The sequence below is a fragment of the Triturus cristatus genome, chromosome 2_2, assembly GCF_964204655.1.
Source record: "Triturus cristatus chromosome 2_2, aTriCri1.1, whole genome shotgun sequence".
In the NCBI taxonomy this organism is placed as follows: domain Eukaryota; kingdom Metazoa; phylum Chordata; class Amphibia; order Caudata; family Salamandridae; genus Triturus; species Triturus cristatus.
In genome coordinates, this window is record NC_140582.1 from 311,608,290 (window position 1) to 311,625,959 (window position 17,670).

The window sequence follows — 17,670 nt, forward strand, 5'->3', positions numbered from 1 at the left end:
TATCTTGGACATACGAGGGTTGGGTGATGACACATTCCCTTAAGAAGAAGTCCGCAAACTGTGACAATGGTTCTAATAAGGATTGAATGCCCGATACTATTGGGCGTCCAGGAGGGGGTCGTTGTGTCTTATAAATTTTGGGTACAATATAGAACGCCGGCATTCTCGGTTTCATATTAATCAAAAATTCCGCTTCTTTGTATGTTACCCATTTCTTTTCTTTAGCCTCCGTCACAAGTTGGATGATAGTTGCCTGTAATTCATTAGTGGGGTCCCGCGCTAAAGGTTGATAAGAGCAGCGGTTCCCCAAGAGCCTGGCCACTTCAATGTTATAATCTTGGGTGTCCATCACTACCACCGCCCCGCCTTTATCGGCTGGCTTGATAGTGATGGTTTGGTTGCTTTGTATACTTTTTAAAGCCTGCCAATCTCTAAGGCTCATATTACTATGGGCCACGGTGTGCATGTTTTGTTCTAACTGGCTGATGTCTTGAAGGACCTTCTGTTCAAACAGCAAAGTACTGCACTCGTGGGCGGACAGAACTGGGATGGACAACGTAAATTAGTTGAAAAATGTGATGCCTTCTCCTGTTCCGTCCCTTCAAAAAACTTTTTTAGTTTGATCCTTCTCATCAGGCCATAAAGTTCGGCCCGGAGTTGGAACCCGTCGTGACGGGGGGTGGGTACATTCAAACCCCGCCAGGTTCCAGCCACGAGCATAGAACATTCTATGCTTCTAGAAGGCTACCAGGAAAGGACACAAAGGAAGGGTTAAATGAAAGACATACATTCAAATGTAAACATTACAACACAAACCCTAGCCCTTTGTTCAATACTTCTAGTTCCGAGTCCGTGAGTTGGTATTTAGAGAGGTTGACCACTATGTTGTTCTCATTCGCAGTTATAGGGGTGTTCTGCCTCTGCTGCATGTGATCCTTGGGGAGAAGGACTGCCAGGTGGAATTCATATTCTGACGAGCCCGACCCCTTCCCCGGCCTCTGTAATTGGTCCCTCTTTGATTTCCAGGGTTGTGAGTTTGTTGTCCTAAAAAACCCTGAACATGGCTCACAAATCCTCATTGGTTCTTTCCTGAGGGTTAAATCTAACCTGTTGATTGGAGGTGGATGGTTGGGCAATGGGCTCCTCATCTTCACTACTTGTGTTTTCGAATGTCGAGTTGTTAGGTGTTCTTCTACCCTGTCTACGCCCTCCTCTCCTTCCAGTTGCAGGCATTGGTTGTGATTGAGTTTGTTGGTAGTACTGGTCTTCAACATAAGGAAAAGCCCATTCATGGCTAAATCTGTCTAGATTACGTCTAAGTCCTTAAATCTTTTGGTTGACCATATATGCTTGGTACTCACTGAGGTCATCTTGAATTCTGGCTAGTTGTTCTTTTGTTTCGGTTATGGTGCTGTCTGCTTTTAGTGTTTCTTCTAACTCCAGAATTTCTTTAAGGAGCTCATCATACGTAGAGTAGTAGTCACACTTTAGGAGCTACATAGCAACGAGGCAGGTACGCAGTAGGATGGTGACACAAGAGGGATAACATTCCACGTTACGGAGAGTGGCAGGAACCCGTTATCTGTATTCCCAATAATCTCGTAATTCGTAACTTTTATTGTGTATTACAGACTCACGATAGGAGTCGAGTGGACGAGCCTTGAGTGAGTGATCGCTGCTACACACACCAGTGCTCGAGGGTAAAGGTACGCCCACGGTGGACAATATCCCGGTAAATACTAAGGTGGATATACAGTTTGGAACACAGTATATACAGCACCAGGTCCTTCTGAACCGGACGCCAACTAATTTTGCTATGTGTTGTTTGTCTATCTTTAGTCTTTAACAGAATTGTTTTTAATAGACTAAGCAAGGTTGCAGGGTGGAATGACAATACCCCACGCCCTGAAGAAGTTGCCGTGAGTTTATCCAAAAGGCAATGAAACATGTCGGCATTTTTATATATGAGTAGTCACACAGCATAGAATAAATAGTGCAAGCCAGTGTGAACTAGCTCAATTTTGTGTATATACATTGTGGGGTTTATCGTGGTGCACAGATCACTGCACAGTTTCTCCTCTTTGGTTACTATACACCCTAGCACTTTGCCCTTGGGGTCATTACCCATTCTTTTGCTATATACCTTTCCATACACATTTCTTTCTGAGGAGTGTTGGTAGCTGATGATGAGACCTTGAGGCAGCAGGCGAGTACCTTCCTGCTTTATCCTCCCTGGTGTTGCTACCGTGAGGCACCATCACTCCTTTCCTACACTTTTTCACCACATTTAGGTGTTAGTAGATATAAATTGTTGGACACAAGGATAGCACTTTCTCTTACCTCGTTTGAAATACTCTTGTCTTTCCCTTGATTGGTGAGCCATACCTACAAGTAGCATAGTTGATATAATCACTTGCTCTACAGTCTGTCCAAAATAGATGACAACTGCAATGGATGTATGAATTAAAAGCTCACTATGTGAACAGGTCCTTTTTTGTATACAGATTTCTGAGTGGGGGATGACCTGTTCTCTGCCCCTTCAGCTCCTTACTGTGGTTTGACCCAAAAGCTGCACATGTATCTTTTTGGTACATGCGGAATTGATTTTCCCCACACAGGTTAACCCCAATTTGATATGTCACTGGTCTCTGTAGGCCAAAGGAAAGCAAAACTGCACTCTAAGGCAGTCTTCTCCATAGGTGTATAATGGAATCTCACTATAGACAAGACAGTAAACCACACTGACGTTCCCTAAGAGGCCGACCCCAGCTTAATATCCAATAATGCAGAGCTCCCTCAATGCCAGGCTAGTTCAGCACAATTACCAGGCTACATAAGATAGGAGTCTCTCACGCACAGCCCTCACACGCGTTAACATGCGTATACATACGTGTTATGTGTAACCAGCCAAGTGCCCCTTATCTGTGCTGCATTGCAGTGGCTTATTTAAAAGGCAGACACTGGTGGTAAGCATGCACAGTTCATTTACCATGAGTTTACAGCGGGTGAGTCACTGGTTGGAACGCTTTCCACAGTAAAATAGACAAAGACCAGGTGATCAAACAGTGAAAAATCAGGGTGGATTTGATGGGCAGAACCCATCGCCTTACAGTGGCCTTTTTTACAGTCTGGTTGGTTGGCTTTAACTGTTGGGTTCCCTGATATTACCATAAACATTGCCTGCAGAAAGCACAAATGTGTGCAGTCGTCCATTCCTTCCAAAAAACATACACAGTGTCTTTACACGTTCAAAATAGCCCCGATTTGCACAATGTGGGACACTTTTTAGCTATCTGATTTGCTAATGGGGTCCACTTTTATCTTGGTGCGCAGGTCTCTTTTCGTTGCAAGACCAATCCAGAGCTCCAATGATGAGAATGAATGAATGGAAGTTTGATGGACAAAAGAGGCATCTTTGGGAGTTCAACTGCATAGAGTGCAACCGCATCACCATTTCAAAACACATTTCGTGAGTCCTGACTTCCTACCAGTGTCAATCGTTTCAAAATTAGTGCTGATTTTCTAGATCATTATTTCACATTCATTTTGTACTTTAAGGAGATCTTCATTCTAAGTGAAGAGAAGATAATGCAACAAGAAAATAACTCTGTCGCTCTTCACGTCTCTGCTGGGACAAATGCCAATGGGGAAACCACTGCTTGGACAAGGAGCTGGATGGCTCTGAGAGGGGAAGGGTTGCTTGGCCAACAGGAGACAGGGGTAAGGCCAAATTTACCGAGACTTGAGGAAGACCAGATAAAAGAGGCTACCCATGAGTCACAAGGACTTGTAGCCCAGTTTACCTGAACTAAGACCCAAAGAATCAGCTTCATGAGGAGGATGATACTGGCAGAATGGCTTTTGGAGAATGATGCTTGCCTGGTGAGACCATACCCTACATATCCACCCTCCTTCCCTGTAGTGTGTGCTTCAGTTTAAGTCTCAGAGGTGTGTCCTGGTTAACTAAAACTGTTTGACCTCCTGAGACTTGTATTCCCCATATCAAAACTCGAACGGAAAACGGTGTTTGCCACTATGCCTCAAGACGCTGGAGCTGCCTTTCTCAAGTCACTGAACTCAGCACCACTCAAACCACCATCCTACATCCTACTGTTCCCACATTATTACAATGAGAAGATCCTAATGGCATCCTAACTCAAAGCCAGATGTGCCTGTATCCCATGGGTACTCTTATTCGGTGAGAGCCTGTGGCTCCCTGTATAACCATGAGTGTCCTGTCAGTGGAAAATCTTGACTACGACTGACTCCTTTTGAAAATCTGGACCTGGAAATATTATATAATCAGTACCACTCAATTCCTGTACATCACCTGTGACCACTTCATATCACCCTGCTGATACCCCTGAAGAACTGTGTGCGCCACTGACAATCAGGAATCAATCGGTTCCGTTTTACTAAGCAAAATCTCTTGAATCATCTCGCATTCCTATTTGACAAAGCCAGAGTTTTGGGTTGTCTCCTTATTTCCAGTTTTGAGTTATGGGCTTTTTGAAATTTTCCTGCAATCCTTTTGTAAGGTGTGGGAACTAGTGGACATGGAAGACAAGCAGAGATGCATAGTTAAGATATTTGTCTCTGACTTTTAACTGGGGTTCCCGTTCACAAAACACAGAGATTATTAATGTATTTCTGAGATCCCCTAATGCCTTAAGAATATTCAGAACCCAAGGATATATGATAATACTTGTCGTAGAGTGCAATGCTAAAGAATTAGAGTATGATATAAAATCGTTATGGCTTATACTCAAGAACATTGGGATTGTCTTTCTTGATCGTTATTTCCAAACCTATATTTCTCTACTGTAAAAAAAAAGAGGTTTACTTTTTACAAGACATAGGTCTGTCTGCACACTGAAGTTTGTTGTGTGTGAATACTTGTGGTATACTGCATTTTATTTACAAATCTTCTCCACTTATTTTAGTAAACCTTAACTTTTCCAATTTGCTACCCTTGGAAGGTCAAATAGACAGTTGGCTTTTAGTTCTCTGCCCAGTACAACCCAAGGCTCTGGTATATTAGAGGTTAATCACAATGTCTTCCAGGGATATTATTTAGTAATCACAAGTCGTCTCAGGTCCTGAAGAAAAGGTCTGACAGTCCTCAATATACCATCCAAGACTGCCACCTCAAAACAGATTAGGGATAGCCTAGGCCACCACTGAGGGGTGCACATGCAGGCCACTGGAGCACCTATGCCGAAACAACAATTCCCAAACTTTTCAGGTGTAACTCCACTATTGGTTTTCACACCTAAGCCACCACAATGCTAACCAAAATCCAGAATGTGGGTCCTGTTTTAGAAATGTTGCAGTTTGTCATGCCCTCTCTCTGATTGTGTGTGAATTGGGGGGTTTGGCCCTTTCTACAACCACCTTGGGCCTTAGACAATTGTACACACAAAACAACATCAGGTGGTTTTGAGATTTAAACACATCTTTACTTATGCATGAGGTACATTTTACTCAATAATTATGACCTCAAATTTGTTTTAGTAGTGATTGAACACAAAAAGTTTTTTGAACTTTCACATTTGGTGTAATAAAAGAAAGGACAATCCACATTCAACTCCATGGATATACAGTAAAAAATATTTGAAAAACATGTGTGAAATATGGAAAGATAAATCAAATATTAATCAAATATACATTGTGATAACGCAAAGTTCATACATGAACTAGGCTAAAATTGCATCTTCACCAATCCAAGATTTTACAAGAACAGAGCATTACATTCACAGAAAGTGCTCTTAGTACTGGAACGTATAAAGGGTCCAAAGGTATCTAATATGGGCTTCCAATAGTTTCTTTAGACAAATGAATTTATACGTTCATGTTGACACTAGTTGAACTAGGATCCACTATTGATCCTGGTCTATGCGTTTCGAATCCACTCTTTCTTTGGGGGTTCGCTTCAGGACAAGGGTTTGGTGAATTCTTAGGGGGCACAACAAAAGATTTTGATTCCGACTTATCAGCTGTCGAGGTTATTAGGGATTGTCCTTTCTTTTATCGCACCAAATGTGAAAGTTCAAAAAAAGTTTGTGTTCTCTCTCTGATTGTGGCACTCTTTACCCCTCAATCTCCCATCTGAAGCCTATTTTCCCAAACAAAGTGAGTTCAAGGATGAAGAGAAGGACAGTGGGGAAAAGTAAGTTCTACCCAGACAACAATGGTGAATGGATTCGGCCAGAGACTAGCTCTGGTAAACAATGGGCATGGTGTATTCAAATAGGGAACTAGGAATAAAGGTTACTCTGTGTCTACATGTCTTCTGTAGTCCTGCATCAACCTGATCATTGTGTCTGTAAGTTAAGACATTGGCATCAGTGGCCAGTAGCTTCAGCGGTGGTTGTTGTCTTGACATAGCAAAGGGGATTGTTGCTGCTCACTGTAAATTAGACACTGTGGGCATAATCATATATTTCCCCAGTCACTGCGACTAAGAGCAAAAAGTTCAAGCTTGTGCACTGGTCAGTTATTTTCTATCCAGCTATCTTTTCTCTACTATAATGCTGTCTTTTAGCCCTGAAAGTTGAAGTCAACATGTAGCATATAAAGCTGGCTGCGGTCTGAGAACACCAGAACAGTAGGAAGTGGTAGTGGCGGCTTGCTCGGAATGGGAGTGGTGTGGTGGGGGGCATGGGGGAGGGACTTAACAAAAATAAAAAACGTACCTTCTCCGCCGCATGCCTCTCCTCCTCTGCTGTGAGCACCGGAAGCACTCAGGTTTCCGGGCTCTCCCAGCCAATCACGACGCTGGAGGAGTAGCATCATGATTGGGCTGAGCGTCCTGTTTGGACGATCAGGCAATGCCTTGGGAGGCTGGGCATGTTCTCCATGGGGCTGTGCAACACAACCTAAAGGAGCACATGCCAAGTGCGCTTGGTGGTTTGGCCGTCCCTAGACGGTCTGCCAAACTGTCAAGTGCACTTAGAGGAGTGCAAACCACTCTTCCCCTGCCGCCAAGGAGCCAGCCCCGCCTCGACTCCTGGAAGAAAAAGAAAATTATAATAACCTCTTGTTATTATCATTTTCTTTATTTCATACCTGCAATAGCAGTGGGGCAATGCTCCTCCGCCTTAGGAGTGAACAACCTATTGGTCAGCATTCTGAAGTCTTGTTTACGGTTCTTGATCCATCTTAGCCCGATGGGTTCACAGACCTTGTGGTAAGGCTGCTCACACTAATTATTGTTTTATCTGTTCTCGTTAGTTGAAAGGTGGCACTTGGTCAGATCAGTCAATGCTTGACTGATTTCAGTTAAGCTCTATTGAGGCAAACATAACATTTTCTGCAGCAGAGGAAGATAAAAAACTTCTTCATATTAGTGGGGTGTTCTCAGATTTTGACTGCCTCCACTGTTGTTGGGTCTTATATTACTTTTTCAAAGACTGTGTGGTTGTCGTATTTGAAAGGGGACCTGTGAAACTGCCATTTGTCAATAAAGAGTTTGAGGTTCTGTTCTCTAAGATTGTCCATGACCTTCAAGTGCCTTTGCTGTTGGCATAATTAGGTTACCCAAGTCTATAGCCACTGCATGTCATGTAGCTTCTTCTCCATGAGTCTTTCAAATTATACTGGGACTCTTGTGATGTTATATGTTTGAGCTCACAGAAATCAGGCATCCATATAAATCCTGTCTTTTCTTGATATGTCCTACTAGAAATCATATAGTAGATGCTCCTCAGGTCCAACACTGTGAACCAGTGGACCCAAAGAAAGGCATTCAAGGGGCATCATCAAGCTTATGCATCACGTGATGACCTGGAATTGTTCTTTTGATTAATATAGCATTGAGAAAGCTCATTTTGACTTCAATATTATTTGGACTGGGCACCACGTGAGAAACAGGGGCTCCTGGAAGATCTCTGCAGCCCTCCAAATATCCGCACATCATCTACAACTGTAGCTGCAGGATGCCTAACCCATTTTCTGAAGGTGGTGTTTAGACTTCAACTCTTTAACCTTCTAAAATGTCCCAAACCCAGATATTGGCCACTTGGGCCAGCTTGGGCAGCAGGCACTTCCTGGCAGACTCTGGAATTGGGGAAACAATGAAGACCAAATGTGATATTCAGACATGACGGTGTAGCGCCTTGTCTGAATACGGAATTTGAGGGTTTGAAACATGAGGTAGTGGTGATTCTTTTTGTGACAGTTGGCTGGATGCTGCCCGCCTGTCACGGTGTGTGTTTGGTGGCTCCTTACAAATAAATTCACCTTGTTAAATGGATCTTGTTGTTGTCAATCCCTTCCTCATGAGAACTTTCTTTGGTGATGAGCAGGAGCTGCAGGCACAACAACGCACATAGGGATTTTTAGACTACCATCCCACGATTCCGATGCAGAGTTTGCCGACAACCGCAAGTTTTTTCAATATTGTTGCAGCCGGGACGAAGGTATGAGCATGCTTCTTGTGAGGTGTGGACCACACTTTGGTTGGGCAGGTGGGAGGCAGCATTTTACTTTGGGCCATACACGGAAGGGAAGTCTGTGTCGTCACTAGGCAGCCATTTCAGTACTAGACGCAGCGGTCTGCCTTGCGTTCCAGTGTCGCGCTACAGACAGTCTCGCCGACGGTACATTTTGGGGACGGCAGAAACTGGCTACCTTGTGAGGAAAGATGTGGATACTTAGGAAAGAGATGGGTCCTGAGATACGCGACGGCCATATTAGCCTAGTCATTTGTTTTGACTGGGTTTTCTACTGGGTGCAGGCTCCACTCATTCATTTTTATGGAATTAAACTGTTAAAAATGGTAATTCGACAGTGTGTGCAAGCAAAATCTTGTAATTGAGTGATACACACACTCCATCATGTGAATAATTTTTTTCATGCTGATAAAAAGAGTTACCAACAATGAATTCAGTGATACACACACTTCATCTTGTGTATATTTTATCTCACGCTGATAAAAATAAAAAAGCTCCCAATGGTGATACACTCACTTATGGGAGCATGGGCACTGTTTTGTTGTGCCTCCAGTTCCAACAAGGAACATTTGGTTCAAGCAACTGTATTCAGTGATATACACACTTAATTTGGGGCATCATTCAAGTGTAGACTCCTGTGTAATCTGAGAAAAAAGTTACCATCAGTGATACACTCTCTTGTGATAGCATTGGCATCATTTTGCTTTTCAGGAGTTCTAACTAGAAGCACATAGTACATGCTAGTGTATTCAGTGATATACACACTTCTTCTGGTGTATTGTCAGTGCTTCTCTATTCTAATGTAGCATGCTACAGTCCTGTGGAAGTGCATTTTCATTGCTATATCCTGCAGAGTACTTTTGGGTTTCGTTGTTTCTAAGTATTTGGTTCAAGGCTTACTTTTTGGGTGAAAAGTTAAGCCAAGTTAATAACTATTGCTTTACAGGAGAATATGCAGTCAGTCAATCTACCTCCTCCTTTTTTGATAGTCTGGGTGAACCACCTGTATCTTGGAGAAACTGGTTTGATGCATTTCAAACCTATCTTGGTGCCATTAGTGCATCAAGATGTCGGGCAGAAAGACATCTTTTTTTACTGCTTAAGGTTTGAAGTACGTTCTATTTTCAAACATCTTCCCGACATTGAAGTTCCACAAAATTAAGAGCCAGACGATGAGTTCACAGGAACTATTAGGAAATTGGAGAAATGTTTTGATGTTCAAACCAGTATTGTTATACTACGCCATAAGTTTTTTATGAGGAAGCAGTTGTCAGGAGAGAGAGTTGCTGCCTATGTTTCCGCTCTTAGAAATCTGGTGGCATACTGATTTTCAAAACTTCACGGACCAGCTTGTTCATGATCAATTCAAATGCCAATGTACTAATAAAGCTATTCATAAGAAACTTTTATCTTTAAGCAATCCTTTGTTCGAAGAAATGTTACAGAGCGCCAAAAGCATAGACACATCACAGTTGTCGGTCAAGGAACTGGAAGAGAAAAGATCTGAAGTTGTAGGCAATGTTCGTACAAAGAGGAAGACTGTAGCAAAAGAGTATGCAGATATTACGAACACACAATAAACATAGAAAGGTTTTTCAAGCAGACCAATATTTGTTTTAAGTGTGGGCATTTACCACATTTTAAGTCAGGCAAACTGTGTCCAGCTAGAAATATTGTCTGTAGAAAATGTGGGAAATTGGGACATTTTGCCAAGGTTTGGCAGGGCAGTGGAATTGTGCTGAGAAAAGTACAAATGTGGTGGCAGATTTGGCAGAGATGTCTATGACCCAGAGTTGGGGAACATTCAGAATGATCACCAGGATATGGTTCTGTTGGTTAGAGAAGATATTTGTACAGGAGATCCGACTGATTGTGTTGACCTGTATATTGAGGTGTTGGTGGGCGATAGCAAACAAACTGTTGGTTGATTCAGGTGCAAGAATTGCAATGATTATTCGTGAAATTTTCGATGACGTGTGGCCAGGAAGGAAGTTGTAACCTCCTGACCATGCTACAGTTTCATATGAAGGGAGAGGGATAGATTTATCAAGTTACTTCGAAGATGTGTTGGTTTTCAAGAAACATAACATTTTTGGGAAGGTGTATGTAGCAGAGAAGGAGTTATGTATTCTGCGGTGGTTTCACCAGGGGCTGTTTAAGATTATACTTAGGCTTTGCACTATGGAACAGGTGTCAGTGGTTGCAGAAGACATGGTGAATTGCATTTCGTCCAAATGTCCCAAACCTTTTACCGGTGATTTGGGTACTATAAAGTGTTTCAAGAGAAGATTAAGGTCAAGCAAAACGTAATTTGCATAAAACATAAAATGCAGAGTATTCCGTTCTCCGTAAGGGAGGATTTGGAGAGAGAGGGAGCTAATGAAGTTGTGTGATAGTGTGATAACAGCGTCTTCTCTTTGGTTATCTCCTCTGGTTGTCTCTCAAAAGGAAAATGGCGAGCTGAGGGTATGCGTAGAGTTGTGCAGTCTGGATAAGGCCATTTGGGTAGATTCCCATCCCTTGCTTAGAATAACTGACTTGTTGAGCAGGGTTGCTGGATCTAATTGGCTTTCCAAGCTGGATCTAGCCTCTGATTACCACCAGGTGATACTAGAACCTGAATCATGAAATTTCACAGCATTTCCACCTATTTGAACTTTTTAGTACCGGCGGATGCCATTTGGATTGGTGTCCGCTGCATCTGTCTTCCAGAGGATCATGAGGATCATGTTTCAGATGTAAAAAGATATAAAAGGCATGGTTGCATTCCAGGATGATGTGTTGGTCTTTGCCAAAACTAGAGAGGAACATGACAGTGTTCTAGACCAGGTATTATTGATATTAAAAGATAGAGGTGTGGCATTGAAACGGGAGAAATGCGAATTTGCCAGGTCCTGTGTAGAATATCTTGGACATGAGGTTTCTGGTAATGGAATTGAACCAAGACCAGATATAGTCAATGCTATCCTTGATGCTAGACCACCAAATGACAAAACAGGGTTGAAGAGTTTTATGGGTTTGTGCAAGTTTTATTCTTAGTTTATATCTGGCTATGCTACCCATATCAAACTTTGACATGTTTGTTAAAAAAAATACTAGATTCAAATGGGATTCTACATGTCAAGAGTAATTTGAGTGGGTCAATAAAGAACTGTCCGGCTCAAAAGTAATGAAGCTCTTTGATACCAGTCTACCATGTGGCATAACTGTAAATGCATCTAATGTGGGGTTAGATGCCATTCTTACCCAGTACAAAGAGAAGGAGGAAAATACTGTATACTATGCTTCACAAGCGTTGAGGGATTCAGAAATGCATTACTGTACTATCAAAAAAGAGTTGTTAGCGTTTTGTTGGACTATTTAGAAATTCAAATCGTATATGTGGGGAAAAATATTGAATATTGTGAATGATGATAAACCATTAGTGGCTATTCTCACAGAAAAAAATGATAAAAGAACAGAGCCCTAGGATTGCCAAAACTGCAACCAAATTATTGGAGTATTAGTTCGATGTTGACCACATAATAGGTGCTAAGAATGCTCAAACAGATTTTCTTTCAAGGTCTCCACCTGCCAAGAGCATGGTCATTGAAGGGAGAGATGGTGTCGCAGATGAGACTTGTGGATGTGTTGATAAAGGCTGTTTCACTGCAGTGATGGATTTGGAGGAACACTGTGCAGTATCAGAGCAAGAGTGGAGATCTAGGTTGGATCAAGATGAGGTCTTGAAAAAGGTTATGTGTTATGTGAAGAATGACTGGCCTTTGGAGTGGTCCCTGGAACCGGCATGCCAACCTTTTTGGAAAGTACAAGATGAGTTGACCATAGAAGATGGGCTGTTGCTGAGAGGTGATAAGCTTGTTTCCACGACTGAAATAAGACTTAGGTTCATCAAAATGGTACATAAAGGACATTTGGGGAAGACATTTACCAAATGCAGGATTCATCAAACTTTGTGGTGGCCATCGATGGACAGTGAAATAGACCAGGTGGTGGAGGAATATGTTGTGTATTTTAGGGCAGGAAAGGGTTTAGTAGTCAGAAGATCACCGTTACAACTGACTGAGTGTACTTCTAAGGCTTGGGAGAAAATTTGTATTGATTTGGTGGGTCCTTTCAACAGTTTGCCAAGTCATTTATGTTACGCAATAGTACTTGTTTGTTTTTTTTGTCGTCATTTGTGCAATATAGATTTGAAGGTCAAAAGGGGCACACTTCTCCGGTAAAATAAGTTTTGGTCTCTCACCTATCTCCAGAAAAGGAGAAGAGACATCACTCACATAAGGAGGACCCCAACGCTTAATAAGCAACCTTAACGTCCTATGGAGATACCCGCACAATACCACCACCAAAATCCCCTTTAAGGTTATTGCTTACATACATAATCACTGGACAAATTCTATCAACCAATTTCAAAACTTCACTTGGTATTTTGGCGTGATTTATGCCATTGTTCCCATATATCCCAAAATCTTGTCCTCTTAGTTCGGAGGCTCCTGTGATCCAAACTATTAACCCTTTTAAGTTTTAACTGATGCTAACCATTCCCATAACGTCGGTGGACATTGATGCACCCATTTCAAGCACCTCTCTCTCCTTGCCATTAGAATCAGCCCAAAGAGTAAACATTTCTATTTTTTATTCAATTTAGTCAAAACCTCTCTACCATGTGCAACCCCAAAAAGCACTAACACCAGATTTACCTCCACTTCTTGGCCCATAACCTCTGGGATCACCTTACCCACTGATTGCCAATAGTTTAGGATCTGAGGACACTGCCAAAGCATATCCACATTTTCTTCACCACACTTAATACATTTCTTCTCTTTATGATTACCCAACTTCTACTGTTTCTTAGGCGTCCAGTAGGCTCTGTGTGCTGTGAAGAGATGATTATTTCTGAGAGGTGCAGATTTGATTTTCAACCAAGGCATAGACATTAAAACTTGCCATAACTTTAGTCCAGCCAGCGTTGGCAGGTCCCTCCCCCAAGATCTCTGTTGGTAATGTAAACTCTTCTTCTCCAGCTTCTACCAGTATCCAGTACCACTTTGAGACCGCTTTTCTTTGAAGGAGACTTCTTTGTAACTTTCCCTCCCATGCATAGTTCCCTTTTTCATCTTTTCCAAGACACTGTGCCCAACTTATAAGTTGGTAATATTTAATTTTGGAGAAGCTGCTCGTTATAATATTAGCCAGGGATTTCCAGGGAATTAGTGTGTTATTCTCTACCAATGGACCCCACTTCATTACTCCTCCTTCCATCAATGGTGTTGATAACTTGTCTTTCAGATATTCTGGGGTTCCTGGAGAGTTCTAAATAGGAGCATGCATGCTATTGTAGGGTATCCCTAGTGGTCGCTGAATTTGATACCTTAACTTGCAGCCTAACGTTTTTGAGGTACTTTGGATGTCCGAATTTATAGAGAAACAATCACCTTCCCTGAGTACATTTTTCATCATGATTCAAAGGAGCGGAGTAAAGGCAAAGTTTTCTAAAAGTAAAGATCTGATATTCTTGAATTGAAATGCCCAGTTTTAGCAATAGTAGTTGTTGATTTATATTCCAGGTGACCAGAAGTGAAGTTTATGGGTGAACCATGTTCAAAGACAGTCACTGACTTTTTGAATGATTTGTTTACAACAGAAGGATTCCCCAGATTCCCTATATCTGACAAGGGGGATCAGTTTGTGAGTAAGGAAATTGAGGTTTTCCCTTAAAGCAGGTGATGTCAAACACCTCATGGCCTCTTTATATCATCCCCAAACTATATGGGCTGGTTGAGCGCATGAACAAGGTGCTTACACAGTGTATTCAATGGACTGTGGAGAATAGGTGTGTTGTGTTTAATGCTTTTCATTCAATGTTATGGTTTTACTGTGCCAGCCCTCATTCCATTACTCAGGTGTCTTCTTTTGAATTGCTGAGGAGAAGAAACCCTGCCACAAAGATCTGCCCCAGGTGGATGAACAGTTGGGTAGAATTCAGGGTATATTTGGATAGTATTGACGACAAGGTTAAGAGCAATGTGGCATATGCTAAATTGAAACAAAAGGATATTGTTAATAGAAATCACCATGTACTTGTTGAAAAATTTGAAGTTGGCAATAAAGTGTGTATCAGGAAGGGTTCCTATGTTAAAAAACAAGACAAGACATTTTCAGAACCTTGTGTGAAAGACAAAGTGTGTGGTAATGCCATCAGGGTACATGGTATGAACTAATGAAATGTGGGAAGAGTGGTCAGGTGTGATGGAAGAGGGGAGCGCAGTCTAACGACTCCCACCATGCATGGGTCACATAGGGTTGAAATCTAAAATAACCAAGAATCAGTAGTCCGCCGCAGCACCAGAATTAGACGAATTCCTACGTGGTTTAAGAAGTGGGTTCTGACCTGGGTACTGCCCAATAATGTGTGTTTCCATATGGGATGTACAGTGGGTGTGGGTGTCAGACTCTGGTCAGACCATGTAATGCTGGAGTACTTCACCATTGTCTGTTTTATATCTTTCTGTGTTTTATTCGCTAGGTATGGTAGGGGCAGTTAAAGTATCTTCCTATTTGAAAATTAAGACAATTATTGTTTCTTTTTTCTTTTTTGTATCAACTGTTGGTTTTAATATACCATAGTAATAAGATCTGTATTCATTCAAGTAATGTTATTACTGTTTTAGGTTGCACGAAAGCAACTATGTGGCAGTGTACATCAAATCTTTATAGTATTGTTTTTAAAGTTTGACGGAGGAGAACAATAATGTGATATTCAGACATGACGGTGCGGCGCCATGTCTGAATATGGACTGTGGGGTTTGGAACTTGGGTTGGTGGTGATTATTTTCGTGACAGCTGGCTGGATGCTGCCCAGCTTTCATGACGTGTTTGGTGGCTACTTACAAATGAACTCACCTTGTTACACGGATCTTCCTGTTGTTGATTCTTTCCTCACAACACAACTGTATATGGTTGGATTGTGGCTGATAGCTACACCTGATATCAACCTTTTCTTCACACATTGTTTGGGATTAGGATCAGTGACCCCCTGGTTGTCTACAGTTGTCATTGACAGTTTCTTCAGCTCAGCTGTCCTAGATTAGAATTCTGAAACTTGTTGGAACATGTTTCTTTTCTCCTATAACCATGAATAGACTAACTTACTGAATCATTGTACATGACCTATAACGCATGCTTCATTCAGGTGTCCAACTTAAGTGGCTGCAAAGCCCCATTTACCATAGGCCAAACCACTCTGGATAATAGGCAATATCTCTTTCTGGTGCTCACGGTTCTTTTATGAATTTATGAACACTCCCATGAGAATGCCAGCATTGTTTTATACTAGGTTGAAAATATGTGCATCAGAAGGCCAGGTTATTCAGAAGAGCTTTCAACTAGATCTCTTCCTCACTAAGATGAATGACCAAAGATGCTAATCTAAGACTTGTTCACACAGATCTCTACAGTCTAACCAGGTACGTGGAGCCTACGCAAAACATGGGGAAATCGCATGTTGGTCGAGGGCACAGACCTTGTAAAAGAAGGAGAGAGTAGTCTCATTTTCAGAAAACGTGCCACAGTAGGCTTAGATATATAGGTAGTAACCTTAGATCCCTTTTGACGGCTTACAAGCCTAATTGTTTTCGATGATCTTGCAATACCAACCTCTCCACAGTTCCTAGAGTGAGGAGAACCCATCAAGGAGGCCGATCCATCTCCTACTTGGGTCCTAAGCTGTGGAACGCCCTGTCTGTTTCGATAAGGTCTTGCAGTTCTTTTCTAGCTTTCTGAAGGCTTCAAAAGACCTGGCTTTTCTGAATTTGTGCATAAAGTTAGTCCTGGTCAGTTTCCCATCTAGTGCTATGCGCTGGGTAACCCTGTTTGGGTAGCTACACTCTCTGCAAACCTATAATAATAATAATAATAATAATAATAATAATGGGTGGTTACCTGCGGGGATCAGAATGTTACCAGACATACATAAAAAGCCAAGTCTTGCCAGTAGAGATATTAATGCAGGGACGACAGGATGGAGGCCGGGGGACTTTTGAATTTCTTCAGAGGTAAGTGGCTAAGGGAATGGATTCTTTCTTTGTGGGGAGGGAATATAGGAACATGGGAGGCAGAGTAAGTGGGGGCAGAAGTAGAACTGACAGGGTGGATGGAGACTGATGAACTCTTGTATTTCTTCACAGTGAAACTGGAAGCATAACCTAAACAAACCCTTCTGCGGGACTAGATTATTTTTGGGAACTGCATAGAACTATAGAGTTGATGCATGCAAAGATAATTGTGATGGACTGCTGATGACCTGACATGCAGTAAAGACAAAAACATATTTCTGGAATTTACTTTGAAATGAAATTCCCTTTGCTTGCCAAAACCTATTTATAACCAGCGTGTTTATTAATTCCAGACATTTCCACAGCAACTATCTGGCATAAGAGGAATTCAAACAGCTTTTTGAGTGGGGAAATGTGTAGTGCATGGAGGAGTTACATGTGCTGGCTAAAGTGTTTTCGAGCCGGGACAATGATGTCTGAACCACGCTGTATACAAATCAATCAATTATTGTAATTTACAACAGTTTGAGAAATGTAGGGTGGACTGAGTGACAGATTTGGAGATACAAGGCTTGGCTTTCATCCTGTGTGATATTGTAGCTTATATTCCAAAGGTTAGCCTGAATTTAGAAACAAGAAAGGGAGGGATTGGGGCTTGGGACAGGTCCAGCATAAGTACCCCTGCATAGGAATTGGAAAAACAAGGGTACACAGTTCCTAATGGGAGGGAGGAGGGTCCAGGTGTCAAGAATAGAAGGGGAAGGGGAGACTGCTCCTTTAAGAGCAAGGGCCCTCACACACCCCAAGGGGTGTCATGCTTCAGCGTCAGGCAGCTCCTCCTTGGGACGGCACTGCAATGCCCAATGGGCCCCGCAGGGGGGGCTCTTGGCCGGAGGTCTTTTCTTTTTGCTGATGTGAGATGGATGGGGTGGAGGGGCGTGTGGTTGGACGAGGTATGAGTAGATGTGGAAGAAAAGTGTGTGCAAGATAAAAATAGCTACAGGAATCCTAAAAGGTACTTTATTAGCTGAGTTCCCATTCTATGGTTAAAAAAGGGTGACTAAAGAGTAAAAGCTAGAGCAGGTTATTCTGGGCCTCCCAAGCTCAAAATAGTGTATGTGAAGTGAGAGGGGTCAACATGTTTCATGCCATTCATAGTC